The sequence below is a fragment of the Chelon labrosus genome, assembly GCF_963514085.1.
Source record: "Chelon labrosus genome assembly, chromosome: 14".
Classification (NCBI taxonomy): Eukaryota; Metazoa; Chordata; class Actinopteri; order Mugiliformes; family Mugilidae; genus Chelon; species Chelon labrosus.
In genome coordinates this window covers 24,155,129-24,171,719 of record NC_140347.1, presented here as the reverse complement: position 1 = coordinate 24,171,719, position 16,591 = coordinate 24,155,129, and the positions used below count along the sequence as shown (strand labels likewise).

Below are 16,591 nucleotides of genomic sequence, written 5' to 3'. Positions count from 1 at the left end.
CCTCCCAAATTATGTTTGATATACTAAAATAAATTTGCTTCACTGAAGAAAGATTGATCATTTAATGAACACAGAAAGGTCAGATTTTGGCAAGACAAAAGTTTTGTCGCCTACAGAAAGTAATGTGAAAATTGAACAAATCATTTACTTCAAATACAAAAATATGATGCATAACATCAGTGAATGAAGTACTGGTGCTGTGAGATCCATATTTAATATCTTGTATGACTTCCATGAGCTTGAAGGACTGCATCCATGCGGTTCGACAATGATTCATACAATTTATTGATGAAGTCATCAGGAATAGCAAAGAAAGCAGTCTTACAAGAATAAGAAAAAGATTTGAAGAGACTGGAGATGTTTTTGACAAGCCCAGGTCCGGCAGACCCCGCAAGACAACTGCTCGGGAGGACCGTTTGTTGGCTCGAAAATCCAAGGCCAGCCCCTTTTCCACTGCAGCAGAGCTCCACCAGGCCTGGTCACCTCAAGTCCCCGTGTCAACCAGAACAGTTTGTAGAATCCTGTCTCGAAATGGCCTCCATGGTAGACTGCTTTCTTTGCTATTCCTGATGACTTCATCAATAAATTGTATGAATCATTGTCGAACCGCATGGATGCAGTCCTTCAAGCTCATGGAAGTCATACAAGATATTAAATATGGATCTCACAGCACCAGTACTTCATTCACTGATGTTATGCATCATATTTTTGTATTTGAAGTAAATGATTTGTTCAATTTTCACATTACTTTCTGTAGGCGACAAAACTTTTGTCTTGCCAAAATCTGACCTTTCTGTGTTCATTAAATGATCAATCTTTCTTCAGTGAAGCAAATTTATTTTAGTATATCAAACATAATTTGGGAGGGTTTTAGCTTTCATATGAGCCATTTCTAAAACCAATGGATTAATTAAAAGTCAGGTTATAAACTGTTGTTTCTACAAAATGGATAAGTGACAAGACTTTTGTCAGGGACTGTAGCATGAACTGGTTTATCTAATCAAATCAAATCAAATCAAATTTATTTATATTGCACTTTTCATGCCTTTTAAAAGCAACACAAAGTGCCTCACAGAGGCTAAAAACAGCAAAAACATAACAAAAAATCGAACCCTCCCACCCCCATAAAAACACAGAGACACGAGACACAAACACCACCCCCCCCCCCCCCCCCCAACACACACGCACGCACGCACACACACACACACACACACGTGTCCCACACACCCCACCCACACCCCACACACCCCACCCACACACCCACAAGAGACATGGCCGGGCACCAAGACCTGGCGCAAGGAGAAAGCCACCTTTGGGAGCCGACCACACCGAGAGGGCCTCCAGCCCACGACTGTAGGGAGCACCGCCATAGAGACAGCCCCGACCCGGGCAGACAGGAGGCCCCACACCAAGGTGCAGAGCCCTCCAGCCACCAGGGCCAGAGCCGCCCACAGGACAGCACCCCCGTCAGTAGACCAGCCGCAACTCCCAGTGTGGTCGGCCCCCATGAGGAAACACTGGGGCTAAAAACCGAGGACTAAAACGACCAATATGGATAAAATGCTTTTCAGCTCATAAAATTAAAACATGTAGTTATAACGTATAATTAAAATAAAAATAGAAAAGGAAATAATAAAAAGTCTGATAAAAACTACTAAAAACTAAAAATTGCTAAAAACTGAGGGACTAAAACTGTAAAATGGGAAAGAAAGGAACAATATAGATAAAATGCTTTCTAACGTACCATAAAAACATATTAAGAGAATCAATTAAAAGCTTGGTTGAAAAGGTGGGTCTTGAGCCTCTTTTTAAAAACATCAACAGTCTCTGCGGCCCTGAGGTTCTCCGGCAGGCTGTTCCATAATCGGGGACCATAATAACTAAAAGCCGCCTCCCCGTGTGTTTTTGATTTAACTTTAGGTATGATTAAAAGGCCAGTGCCGGAAGACCTCAGGGTCCGCGAGGGTTGATATGGTAAAAGTAAGTCAGATAAATAAGAAGGCCCAAGACTGTTAAGACACTTAAAAACAAGTAAAAGAACCTTGAAATCGATCCTGAAGCGCACGGGAAGCCAATGCAGCGATTTTAAAACCGGTGTAATGTGCTCCCGCCCTCTGGTCCTCGTCAGCACTCGTGCGGCTGAATTCTGAAGTAGCTGAAGATTAGAGATATTTTTTTTGGGAAGACCAGAGAGCAGGGCATTAAAATAATCTAAACGACAAGAGATAAAAGCATGCATCAGCACCTCCGTGCTGGCCTGAGAGAGAAATGGGCGGACTCTGGCTATATTCTTAAGATGGTAAAAACCAATCTTTGTTATGTTTTTGATATGTGGAATAAAACTAAGCTCAGAGTCAAAAATCACGCCCAGGTTTTTTACAATTTGCGATGGTTTAAAATCTTGTAATTTTGTTAAAAGTTTCTCTCTCTGGCCTTCAGGACCAATGACTAAAACCTCTGTTTTGTCCTGGTTGAGCTGCAGGAAATTCGCTGCCATCCATGACTTGATATCTAAAATGCAATTAAAAAGGGCATCAATAGGCCCTGTGTCATCAGGAGACACGGCCATGTACAGTTGTGTATCGTCAGCATAACTATGGAAGCTGATGCCGTGCCTCCTGATGACATCCCCAAGGGGAATCATGTATAGATTAAAAAGAACTGGACCTAAAATTGACCCCTGGGGAACCCCACTCTTGATCTCATGGGTTCCTGAGGAACATGTATCCATACTCACAAAAAAGTGGCGATCTGTGAGGTAAGAGACGAACCAGTTGAAAACAGTACCAGAGAGGCCGACCAGGTTCTTCAATCTGTTTAATAAAATGTGATGGTCTACTGTATCAAAGGCGGCGGTTAGATCCAGTAGTACCAAGACTGTAAGTTTATGATTATCCAAGTTGAACCTGATATCATTTAAAATCTTTAAAAGGGCTGTCTCTGTACTGTGGTTCGTCCTAAAACCAGACTGATGCCTCTCTAGAATATTGTTTGTCTTTAAAAAATAATTTAATTGGTTAAAAACCAGTTTTTCTAAAATTTACTTAAAAATGGTAAGTTGGATACAGGCCGGTAATTATTAAGAATGTTATGGTCTAGATTGCTCTTCTTCAGAAGGGGCTTCACCTCCGCCGTTTTGAAGGAGGTGGGGAAGACACCCGTCTGAAGAGAGCAGTTCACAATGTTTAAAAGCTGTTCCTCAAGGCGCCCATAAAATGTTTTAAAAAATGGTGTGGGAATTGGATCTAAAAGGCAGGTTGTGGGGTTTACCTGGGAGAAAACTCGACCAAGTGTCCTTGCATCAACCAGGGCAAAACTCTCCAGTGTTCTAGAGGAATAGTAATTACAGTTTAAAGGATGAACACAATTTTGCACCTGTATGAAAATTTAGTCATAGCCAGACTCTACCATGGCTTTCAATCGCAAATAGAAATCCTAAAATTTTGTTTCTGATACTTACCTATTTTACATAGTTATATTACTTATCAATCGCCTATTTTATTTATGTGGAAATGTATTCCAGCGATTTTTGAAAAGAAAAAAATCAAAACACTTGCATGCAAGTATAAGCAGAATATGTATTATTTTATTGTGACAAACATTGTCACGTGCTAAGTGATACATTCAATTAATCAATTAATCAAGACAGGTTTGAATTCATAAAATCACCCTGAAATATCTTACCAGAAATAATCATTCTGAAAGCTGATCTGAACCAGCTGTAAAAGAAGGCATAAATAAATGGATTCAGCATTGAATTTGCCAGGGTGACCCAGTTAAGTGTTTCAATCACAGGAACTGGGACAGGATTACTACTAAAAGGGACAAAGGTGATGCAAAGAAAAAGAGGAGTCCAACATATCAGGAAAACTCCCATAACAATAGCCAGAGTTTTGGTGGCTTTCCTCTCCATCTTACTGACAGTTGCCCCAGACTTTGTTGTGTTCTGGATGCTGCGTGCCTGTCTCTGTGCAACAAGAAAAATCTTAAGGTAGATACAAAGCATTACAGTTGCTGGCAGGTAAAATGAAAATGTAGGCCCTAAAGTGCTTGATAACAGAACACCCACAGAACAGTTTTCTTCACGTTTCATGGCTTAATCCTGCACTTATTATACCAATTCCAGTTAGAGCAGAAATGCTCCAGCATATCAGGATCATGGTCATAGCAACACGAGCATTTATTTTAGTTCTGTAAGTCAAAGGCTGACACACTGCGTAATATCTGTCAGCAGCGATGCAACATAGATTCAGAATAGAACATGTGCTAAGTGATACATCAAAGCTGCCTCGCATTTGGCAAAAGAGATCTTCATGATAGAGACATGAGCTGAGAGAGAACGCCATGCTGAAAGGAAAGACTATAATCCCAACGAGAAGGTCAGTCACAGCTAGAGAGAGGATGAGAGAGTTAGTAGGAGTGTGCAGCTGTTTGAAGTAAATGACAGAGGTTATTACGAGGAGGTTTCCAAATATTGTTATGACAGCTAACAAACCAAGGAAAATATATAATAAAACACATTCCAGCTTAGGTGTGCTTGCTAGGACATACAAAAAATTGTCTATTTCATAGCACGGATGTACATCGCTAACAACAGTAGTCCTGTTAACCGATTCCATACTTGCAGCCTCAAACAATTCCTAGAGCTTTCCTCAATTAATCACATGGAAAAACATAAAACTTGTAAAATCACAACGTCAGATTAAAGATCACTGAACATTGAAAAGTGAGAATGGTGTAGCTTTTAGCGCATTGAGCATACGCTGCTCAACAACCCCGATGTCCTTGTTCACTCTGTCACTGAACACAAGGTCTGGACTTTAATCCTTTTCAACCCCTGCCTCATTACCATAATTAATCATCCTTCTGTAGTCTCCAGTCTTCAATCAAATATGTATTGCAAGCAGTGAATACATTTTTCATGAGATGTTCAGACAACAATATTACCATAGTGGTTGTGATGACACATAATTAGTATTATTGGCTATCCAGAAAACTAAACTAAAACTAACTAAAATCTAGTAAAAAGTGACTACAACTAACTAACTAATTAACTTATTATATTAATTATACTAATTTAACTAAACAAAAAAAATGTTTTACAGTAGTAATACAACTACATACAAATGTCTCATTGACAAGCAAGGTACATTAAGTTTATTTAATGCAAGTTTATGATGTATTTCCGCTTTCTCAGTTCCTGTACTGTGTAGAACTTAAAACCAGTCAGACCTTTGGACAAACTTTGAACAACAGCTTGTAATTTTTGCAGCTTTCATTAAAACTGTAAGTTGAACAAGCACGTCATCTATCAAGCCTCTTACAGTGGCAGAAAGCAGCTGTTGGCAAGAAAGCTCTTATGAAGCCAGATCATTAATAACAACTGTCAGTCTAGTTCTCTGGTCAGGAAACTAAAGCACCATTCTCTGTAGTAAATACTAGACCAACTACTTTAAATTCATCAACAATTTTCATTGTACACAACATTTTAAAAACTCACCAGCCTTCATAAAAATACCAAGTTTGCTATTTAAAAACTGGGAAATACGACACTGACATATCCCTCTGTGGCAATTTCTAACATTTTGACATTCTAAAGACTGAGGAAGGATGCCAGAAAGAGTTGGTCAGCTGCGTGGTGATTCAGTGTCCTGACCAAAGGGCTAGATTGTCAGTTGTTTTGCGACATTATCAGAGTTTTCTTGCAGCTGCTTTCTGCCACTGAAACTAGCTTGACAGAAGTGCAAAAATACAGCATTCAGATGGAATAGGGCAGGGGTAGGGATAGTTGTTTATTGACACTGGTCCAAATGTACAAGAGGTCTATTCCGCCATCAGATTTGTGGCGAAAGAACCAACCAACCAACCAACCATCCATCCATTTTTTAATGTTTTTCAAAAACAAGGGAGCACAACATGTCTGTAAAAGTTCACAGCTGGACTTGTAGGGTTTCTTAAAGACATTCCGCCTCTCAACCAAGTAGGGCCCACGTCCCACAAACACTGAAGACGAATGACACACAAAAGTGTGAAGAATGTACGCCAGATCACCGATTATGCTGAATTATTTCACTTGAGTTTACAAAAGAATCTCTGAACACTTACGTTTTTTGAGTTTTTGTTCTCATTGATGATTCTGTGCTGATAAGATTTGTAAGGTTGTTTTGGATACCACATCGTACCTCTGTAGTGGTTGGTAGAACTTTTAATTATGTTTAAATTAGGGCCGGGACTTTAACGCGTTAATTAAGATTAATTAATTACACAAAAATAACGCGTTAAAATTTTTTAACGCATTTTAATCACACTTATTTTTGCACCGCGGAACGTTTCTCACTGGATGAGTTTTGGCGGACCGATTATACTAGAGCACCAACTAGTGTTCATTACTTCAGACAACAACAAACCACAGCGAACATGAACGAAGAAGCTGATGAGACCGCTTTGGTTAGCCCCGTGGATGGGAAATTTTGTTATAAAAAACGAATGGATGGAAGCGTCGATAAGAGCATGGTTGTGTGCAAGCTATGCAACAAGGAATTCGCATACCACCGCAGCACATCGAGCCTCAAGTATCACCTCAATGCTAAACATATAGCAGCTAGCTATATAAATTTTATATGCGATTAATTTCGATTAATTAATTACAAAGCCTCTAATTAATTAGATTAATTTTTTTAATCGAGTCCCGGCCCTAGTTTAAATACAGTGTTTTCCTGAAGAAGTAAGTGGTGTCAGCACCCCTAGTTATTAAGATATTCAAAAAATGGTTTGTCAATGGATCCACCAGTTTCTTAACTATCATATATTATAGATTCATTGTCATGCCATTTTCTGCAGACATTTGTTGCCCCCAGAGGATGAACACTGTTGACGTTGGTGACTCTTTAACCTGAGGAGCTATAGTGGGTAAAGTAGGTTCATTTTTACTTTTCTGAACAGATTTTCACCCATAAATTCTCGTTTCGATTCTTGTTTCACTCATTTGCTGCAACTGTATTTGTAGTTTGTTTTCACTGTCACTTTTATTGCTATTGGTATCACTGTCTGTATCATATAAAATACGAAGCAGTTTAAAATCTTACTAATCTTTGCTTTTCCTAATTGTGTCTCAGATGTGATGGAGCCGTCTTCAATTATAGGTGTGAATGCATGTTGTGGTTGTTGGTCCCTGAGCTACCCATGTCACCTAACACCCACATGCCGCAGAGCACACACACACACACACAAGCTCTTTGCAGAGAGATCATCTCACCTATTCAACCTGGGGCCTTCTGGTTTTCCAGCAATAACAAAGCCAATAAGACAAAACAAATTCATGGACACTTAATGATGTGAACAATGACACAATACACCCATAGAGTCCAATTTAATAGTGTACAAGAAATAAAAGAGAAACATGATAACAGCCTTCCGTGCTATCATGGGAATATATCTGTTTGTTCAAGGTTCAAGGTTCAAGGAGTCTTTATTGTCCCCGAGGGGCAAATTGTTCTGCAGCCAGCAGTAACAGACACAGTCGACAATATTAAAAACAATGTTAAAAAACAACAACAAACAACATCAGCACAGAAGACAGAATAAAAAGTCGCTTATTAAGAAAACCTATGGCAGCAGGGATAAACGATTTCTTGAGTCTGTTTGTCCTACACCTTGGCATAATATACCTGCGGCCCGACGGAAGCAGTACAAACTCACCGACCAGGGGATGGTTCAGGTCGATGAGGAGTAGACGGGCCTTACTTAAGGTTCTGCGCCTATGCAGGTCAGACAGGTGCTGCACACTTTTATTATGCCCTGCAATCTGTTCCTGTTCTTGAGGGAAAGTGAACCATACCGACAGATAAAAGAAAAGGTAAGAATGGACTCAATAAAACAAGAATAAAACATTTTCATAAAAGTGCTGTCGACATTAAAACTCCTCAATTTCCTTAAAAAATACATGCGTTGATGGGCCTTGCTACAAATAGCATCAACATGGTCATTAAAGGTCAGTTTGTCATCAATATTTGTTCCCAGGTATTTATAATTGTGAACCCTTTCGACAGCTTGATCCTCAATAACCAGAGAAGGTGTGTCCGAACGCAACTTTCCTAAAATCTATAATCATTTCTTTATTTTTGGCCACATTGATGCACATAAAGGATGAGGATCACCAGTCAGTGAATTCCCTCACTACAGGGTCACAGTCAGGGTCGTCACCAGTCAGCAAGGACACAATTACGGAGTCGTCTGCAAACTTTAAAATGTGACGTCCCACGTGCTGACTACGGCATTCGTTTGTGTACAAAACAAACAGCAAGGGTGAGAGGACACAGCCCTGAGGTGATCCAGCGGAGGAGACAAGGGTGTCTGACGAAACACCATTGACCCTCACACGTTGTGGTCTTTCTGTTAAAAAGTCCATTAGCCATGCTATTAGACCAGGATCTACATTATAGAAGTCCATTAATCTTCCTGCTGTTAAAAGCAGATGAAAAGCCAATGAATAGAAGATGGGCAAAAGACTTGGCTCCCTCAAGATGATTCAAAACTAAATTTAAAAGGGTGGCTAATGCATCATCAACACCTCTGCCTGGCCTGTAAGCAAACTGTAGTGGGTCCAGGTTATCTCTAACACAGGTCAGAAGTGTTTCCTTGACAATTCTCTCAAAGGACTTCATAACTAGAGAAGTTAATGCCACGGGTCTAAAATCATTTAATAGTTTAGGGGAAGAAGACAGAACAATAATGGAGTCCTTCCAGAGTGAGGGGACCTTGTGAGACTGGAGGGATGTTGAAAAGATAAAAGTAAAAATGTCTGCCAACTGGTCAGCACAGTTCTTGAGAACGCGCCCTCCAATGCCATCCGGGCCAGGGCTTTTCCTTTCCTTGACTCCACGGAAAAGTTTACACACCTTGCTCCTGTCAACAACACTATTCTGTGAAGAAACATTTTTAAAAACGGACAATTCATCACTAAAATCATGGTTATTAAAACGATTATAAAAGATGTTCAATTCGTTTGAAAGCACTAAATCAGACATTCTGTTGAGGGAGACATGGCTCTTCTTGGATTGCATCCCCATCATGGATTTGACCCCCTCCCATGCAGGGCGAGAGCTGCCTGCCTTTAGCATGCTCTCAACCTTGTCCTTATACCTGCATTTAGCAAGTTTCAGCTCCTTCTTTAGCTGTTTTTGAAGCTCCCTGCATCTAGCATTGTCCCCCTGAGTGTAGCAAGTGTTCCTTTGGTTAATCACAGCTTTAATACTTTTAGTCACCCACGGCTTGTCCTTATGATAAAGGAAAATTTCTTTCCGTGGAATGATGGAAGCTTCACAAAAAGAAATATATGATGAGACAACAACAGTAAGTTCATCAATATCCTGGCAAACATTTGTAAATAACTCCCAATCTGTGAAATAGAAACAGTCCCGGAGACCATGAATTGATTCCTCTGACCAGACCGGAACCATTCTTCTCTCCGGTTTGTTCCTCTTCAGGACAGATTTGTAAGACGGAACCAAATAAACCGTGTTATGATCGGACATGCCGAGTGGGGCTCTACTGAAGGACCTATAAGCCCCCTTTATGGATCCAAAACAAAGGTCCAGAAACTTCATATGTCGAGTGGACTTTGACTTGGCTCTTCCAAAACATTCATTTAGTTCGTCTTTAACCATTCTTTTGTTGAACGACTTGTATACTTGGGGTTGTTGTCTTGCTACATGACCTAGTTTTCTCTTCAGCTTCAGCTCACAGACAGATGTCCTGACATTTTCTTTTAGAATTCATTGGTACATCAGCATTTTGGTTAATAACCAACCACAGTAAATTAAGAGGCATAACATGAGGCTACTTTTTAACAAAGAAGTCATTGGCAAAGTTTAAAAATAAAAAAATAAAAATGCAATTGCTTTTTGATACATAGTGTTTAGATAATTAGTGGGTGTGTTTCATAACTTGACCCTCTCATCTGTCTGTTAACTGAAAAAACTAAGAGGTGTGGTCAACCTCATTTGCAGGATTCAGGAATTTAGTGACACTGAGATACATTGTTGATTATTACTCCTTCCTTGGTAGTTGTTAGGATTATTTGACACAACAGAGCACACATCTAACCAGGCAGCTGCTGCTAAAAAAAATAAATAAACGTGATCTCAAGTTTTTCTTAGTCACTTAACCACCTCAACTGTCACATTTTGAGACACTGCAGTGGAATAAAGTTTGTCAGTCCGCAGGGTGCCTGCAATGATGCCACATACTGTTGACTGCCTTTCCTCTACACAGCCCATGTGACTGTTGTGGAAGCAGTAAACAACCCTTTTTCCAAAATGACATAGATCCCCTGTTTTTATAGTATTATGGTAAAGCCTCCCCTAACAAACCTCCTCTAACAAAGGCTGTGCTTGTTTAATTGACCACCTGTAAAAACTCTAACATCAGATTACATTTTGTCATGGAATCCGCTCACGTCACAGTACATGATGTTCTGAGACAAAATGTTGGCACTAATGTGCATTTTTTTTAGGGTTTTCTTCTGACAGCTAACTGAGTGTTTTTTCCCCCCCACCTTGACTGTTAAAAGAAAAACAAAAAAAAACTTCCATATAAAACTGAAAGAAATATGTACACACTGCTATTGAGTTCTGCATACGCTTGTTTTGTATATCATCCCCTCCCACTACAGAGCAGCCACCTATCAGCTGTGTTCTGGGTGCTGAACAAAGACCCCGATACATGTAGGAAACACAATCTGTCAGCATATCTACATTTAAGTCCAGGATCATTTAATGGAACCTGTTGGACAAGTGTGTGAGTCAGACAAAGTATTCCAGGAAGCTGACAAATTGTCTCTCTGTGTATGTGTGAATATTAGTCTGTGTCTGGAGAAGTGCAGTAAACTGGTTACATCCTCCTGACATGAACCTATTCAGAAGACAGTGAGAGGTAAACAAATCTTATTATCATTTCACGCTTAAATAAGTTGTTATTATTTATATTACTTGCAGGTCAATTACAGAGGGGAGGATGCTTCTAAGAGCAAACATGATCTTTATGCATACCAACTTTACTGTAAGTCTTGTTTCCAAAACAAGCAAAAACAATTTGGATACGTATAGACTGGAACATATGTTTTCATTATAAACCGCTTATATAGTATGTGCTCAATGACTACATTTTATAAGATAAATTCAAACACAAATTTGAATGCAGGCTAAAAATAAATACAATTTTATCAATCTTATGGTGTATAAGGTCAAATTTCAACAGTTTAAATTGTTTTATCTTGTAAATTTCCTTTTATTGTAGAAAATCTGCTTTTGCATGCCCCGACTCTTCCGTTAAACTCGAACCAAGCTTGTTATCAAACTTTGTATCACTAAATGTCTCATCTGTAGGTGTAAACTGAACTTACACTTTCTATTGTGCTGATAGCATCAGAAGTGTAGGGAAGGGGTTGCGCGAGTTCAGATTTTTGAAAAGTCAACACAGACAACTTGTCTGACATAGTAGACAGTAATGCTTTGCAACAATGAAGTCTGTGTTCTTGACCTGAATAGAAGTGCTGAGAACAGACAGCTCATGTGCTACATACTGTGCACTGCAGACATGTATAGCCTGTATAAAAACAGGATGCAACGCAGCACCGTCAATAGCATTCAATAGTACTCCACAACATGTTGTAAGATGGAATAGTGTGGCTGGGATTAAAAAAAATAAAAAATGCAGAATTTCTCTGAGAGTGTCTCTGTGTACTGCAACAGATCTAATAACTTTGACAATGAAATTCATCATCAAATTGTTTGTTTGCAGCCGCTTTCTCTGTTACCATGGGGTGTTTGGTGAAGTTTTTAATTCACTGCTGTCGAGAGAGGACCGTTCCATTGCTAACATTGGCTCAGATGAGTGTGCACTGCAGTAGTACTTTAGTTGTATTTCAGGATTGACATGCTATTTGCATTTGGAAAGTATTTCCACACACGTAATGAACTGACGACCCACTGGGCTCCTCACCTGTCTTCTAGGAGCCATCTATGTTGTTATTGTCACATGATCAGTGACTAGTTGACCTTATTCTTAACACGTCATGGTACAGCAGTGAATTCAACAAACTGACTATTTGACTAGTATGTACAACCCCTAATAATAAATGAACTAATTTTAAAAATGAATTTGCATAATTCAATACTTTCTAAGCCTGTTTCCAGGTATGGCCTAAGTACATAAATACCCATGATAAAATATAGAAATTAAGTTTTATGTTCAGTTGTTCAGTCCTTGCATGCTTTAAAGATATCTTGCCCAACCCCTTATAAGACACAGGCACCTGTGTCTGCCATTATTGACATAGCGTAATTTACTTTCTGTAATTTACATACATCCTGTTACCTAGCAGTTAGACTGGACAAGATTAGTGTCTCAAACACTATCTGTTGACATTCAATGCGGGATTTCCCCAATCTATCCACTGCTCTGATTGTTTGGATTCAAATCAATGAGCTGTGTAAAGAGTCCTGAAACAAGTTTTGATTGTTCAGTGTAGGCAGGGCTGAGTGTGAAAGCAGCAAAAAGAAAAACAAACGGAACTCATTAAAAGCATGGATCACCATTTCCTCCAATATTGTTTCTCTGCCTTCAAACACAGTCAGTAGATACTTGTTAGGTGCACATTTCCATATTAAGTTAGCTCCACAATTTTCTGTTTATTTTATTTATAGATAGTATGAAAGCCTGGCATACATTCTTTTAGAAAGCCTATGGACTATTTTACAGACATTCTGAAATGTATCTTCTATTCTGAAGGATAGCTCTCCTACATAGAGCTAATTGTTTCTATAGCCTTATAGTTATTAAAACAGTACAGTCTAGACAGATACACTCTTGGAACAGAGCCATATGCTGTACACTTTTAAGTCTTACTGGTCAGCACAGACCGGTAAGATCAGTTTTCAGCAAAATACTCATGTTTACTTCAAGAGTGTTTCTGCAGCGCCACCATGTGTCTTTCCACAGTTACTTCAGGAGTAACTGACTGAATGTGAGCTAACTACAGTCGAGGCCAAAATTATTAGCCCCCCTTGTGAAATTAGACAAAACTCTTGATTTCTCTGGAAATTACCATTAACAACAAGTGTTTATATTGCATTTGTTTCCAAAATAACAAAGACAAAATGCCCACTAAGTTTGATTAGAATATTTTATTGCTACACTGAATTGAAACAAGAAAGGACAAAAATGAGACGTCCAAAATTATTAGCCCCCTGGCCATTAACAGTCAATAGTGTACCCTTTCTGAGCCAGCTGGTCCAAATTGCGTGGTTTCCGAGCATGGACATTCACCTTGAGCACCCACCACAGATTCTCAATAGGATTGAGGTCTGGGCTCTGTGTGGGCCACTCCAGGACCTTGGTTTTGGTATCCTTCAGGAACTGTTGGACCAATTTCGAAGTGTGCTTCGGGTCATTGTCTTGTTGGAAGACCCAGCGACGACCTAAGGATAGACTACGAGCAGATTTCTGCATATTATTCCTCAAAATTTCAACATAATTTTCTTTTTTCATGATGCCATGCACCCGAACAAGGCTCCCTGGGCCCGAGGCTGCAAAACAGCCCCACAGCATGATGCTCCCACCACCATGTTTAACTGTGGGAACTGTGTTCTTTGGGTTGAAGGCCTCTCCCTTTCTTCGCCAAACATACGCCACATCCATGTGCCCAAACAGTTCCAGTTTAGTCTCCAAAACTCATCTTTACCTTTCAAATGTTCACGGGCAAACTTCAGTCTTGCTGTGATGTGCCGCTCTTTGAGTAAAGGGGTTCTTCTTGGACGATGGCCGTGAAGCCCACCACAATGAAGAGCCCTCACAACGGTGTTCCTTGAAACATCAACTCCAGAAGAGGCCAGGTCAGCAACAATCATCTTGGCAGATGTCCGGGGGGGTTCTTGCTGACATCTCTGACGATTTTCCTCTCCAGAGTTCTTGAAATCTTGCACTTACGCCCACGCCCACGTTTGTTTCTTACTGAATTTGTCTCCTTGTACTTGGCAATGATGCAATGTACAGCAGTTCTAGACACTGTGAAACGCTTGGAAATGGCAGTATAACCTTCCCCCTTCTCCTGAGCCTCCACTATCTTCTTTCTGAGCTCAAGACTGATTTCCTTTGTCTTTGGCATGATGAGTAAAAGCAATCCCTCTCAATGTGCACAGGTGCCCTGTTCCTTGGATTCCTTTTATGCTGATTGAATGCTCAGGTGTTGTCAGGAAGCCAATTGACTGCACAGGTGTGGTTTAAAACCTGATTGGTTAATTAGGTGTGTTTTGAAAACAAAAATTCACATGGGGGCTAATATTTATGACCACCCATTTGTCACTATATTTGATATAAAGCAAGCCTTAAAATGTATTTCATATCCAAAATGTACCACAAGCTACTAAATAGCACTGGTGAATGTTTGATTATATCAAGTTTTATCAATGCTGCAAACAAAGGAAAGAATTTTAGGAAAATGTTCCATAATTCCTGGGGGGCTAATAATTTTGGCCTCAACTGTAACTGAAGATGATGATTATTATCCATACTATGAAAAAAACACTTTTCAGTCTCTTTGATTTAAGGGTCTTTATTACAAGATTTAACTCACTGTTCAGACCACAGCTCTATGTAACTCATGCTTTGACTGATTAATACATAATTTGATAAAACCACAGCACAAGGACGTGCAGAATAAAAAATCTCTTGGCTCTGCCACGGTAACCTGTGCCACACTTGCCACAAGTGCAAACCTTTGTAATGTTACGATGTCAAAAATGGATGTAGCCTTGATGTGTTTGCTTTTTATTCACTCGAATTCCAGACATTTGCTCTCTCTGGTGTGGTGATGCATACAGGCAGATTAAATGTATTTCAGTCGTCTTTTCAGTGTATGTTCAGTCATTACATGTGAGTAGCTGTCACTGCTGCATGTTTTTATAGTTGGGAATTCCTCAAACTGGCCTCGGCTGTCTCTTGCCATGCTGAACAATAAATACAAACATGCTATGTGAATGGAATGGCCACATGCCTCAAGTATTCACATCACCAGCCATTTTTTATTTACTGACTTCCTGGTAGCAATTCAAACAATGAATCTGCCCAGCCTTACATAACAGCTTGTAGTTTTGAGCATCTGTGTTGTCTTTTAAAATGTTCACAGGTTTCCGCTACGTTATATATATATATGCACATGTCTTCTACTTGATCTAATAATGAAAAGTGATTGTGTTTACTGTATTTACTCTCTAGTCAGGATGGCTTTACCAAAGGCTGTAGGATACCTGGTTATTCTTCTGACTATATGCTGCATTCAGGCGAATCAAGGAAACGGAGACTCTCTGAATGTCTTCTTTGAGGTGAGAGGAAGAATTAATAAATACTAACACTAGAGGTCGCAGTTTTATACCATGAGATACTGAAACTGATGAGTTGATCACTAAACATACTCTTAAGTGTTTAGTTGATGATTAGTATTTATTAACAGTTATTGATCTGTACAGTTTGATGATTTTTCCAGGAATTAAATGACACAAAAGGATTCCCCATTCATGCCAGAGAAAAAAGAGCAAGTGAGTGACCTTTTACTAGTATTTACAGAATGCAACTATTAGCAAACTGATTGCCATCTGTGATGTTAAAAAAAAATGAACAACAGCAGTATTGTCGTACACTAAATCAAGCCAGCCAACTCAACACCTAACATCAATCATATTCAGACACAGTACAAGGAAGCTGTACCTAGGGTGAATCTGTCATCACACAGGACAGGGAAGTAAATCTAGATCTAGTTTAGCTTTTTGAATGCCAATTCTTACTTCACTTAACTAGGAAACATGTTTCCTGTTTCTCCCTTAGACCGTGACTAGGCTTTGGCTGGTGACAGCTGTGTAGATCCTGGAGTGTGTGCTATAGAAAAAGAGTATCTTGAATCCTGTAGGGTTTGGAAATGCACTGTGCACAGCAAAGTTTGTGAGCACAATTGAATAAAGCAAATATCTAATATGTCTGCAACATGCTAATTAAAAAGGTTACAAGTGATCTGCTTCACACCTCAATGCCATCATCATAGATAGATAGATAGATAGATAGATAGATAGATAATATCACAGTATTATTAAATTAAAAGTTATGCAGATTTTTTTTCCCCCCACAGTGATAATACCGACAACCTCATCAACTCCACCACCAAACGGTATGAAACAAGAAATGTAAAGGACTGTGTGTGACCTTCAAATTATCAGCAGTGTTACTGTTAAGTGGGAAAAAGCTGCACACACTGTCTCTTGGAATATCTGTTGTACCAATATAGCTACCTCAGTTCTCTGGAAAAACAAAGCATTGCCTGTACACTCATGAAAGCTCTCAATTCAAACACCACAAAAAAAAAAACATCCGCTCAGCAGTGACAGAATGTGCAAATGTTGTGGGTTTTCATGTGAATGTGGTTTGGTTTTTTCTGCATGTGACAGACTTCTGTGATGGATTTTTTTCCTTGTCGCCTCCGCAGACACTGTAAACATTGATTTCGTCTTTGAGCTGGGCATCCCAGTTTCCAGTGTGCCTTCAA

At 39.5% G+C, this 16,591-nt stretch overlaps 1 pseudogene across 1 annotated transcript; it reads right to left on the bottom strand.

The window, feature by feature from the left end:
- Positions 1-3,584: 3,584 nt before the first annotated feature.
- On the bottom strand, positions 3,585-4,619 carry LOC311499868 (trace amine-associated receptor 1-like; annotated as a pseudogene). Its single transcript has one exon. The product of its transcript is annotated as a trace amine-associated receptor 1-like (transcript).
- Between the last annotated feature and the right edge of the window lie 11,972 nt (positions 4,620-16,591).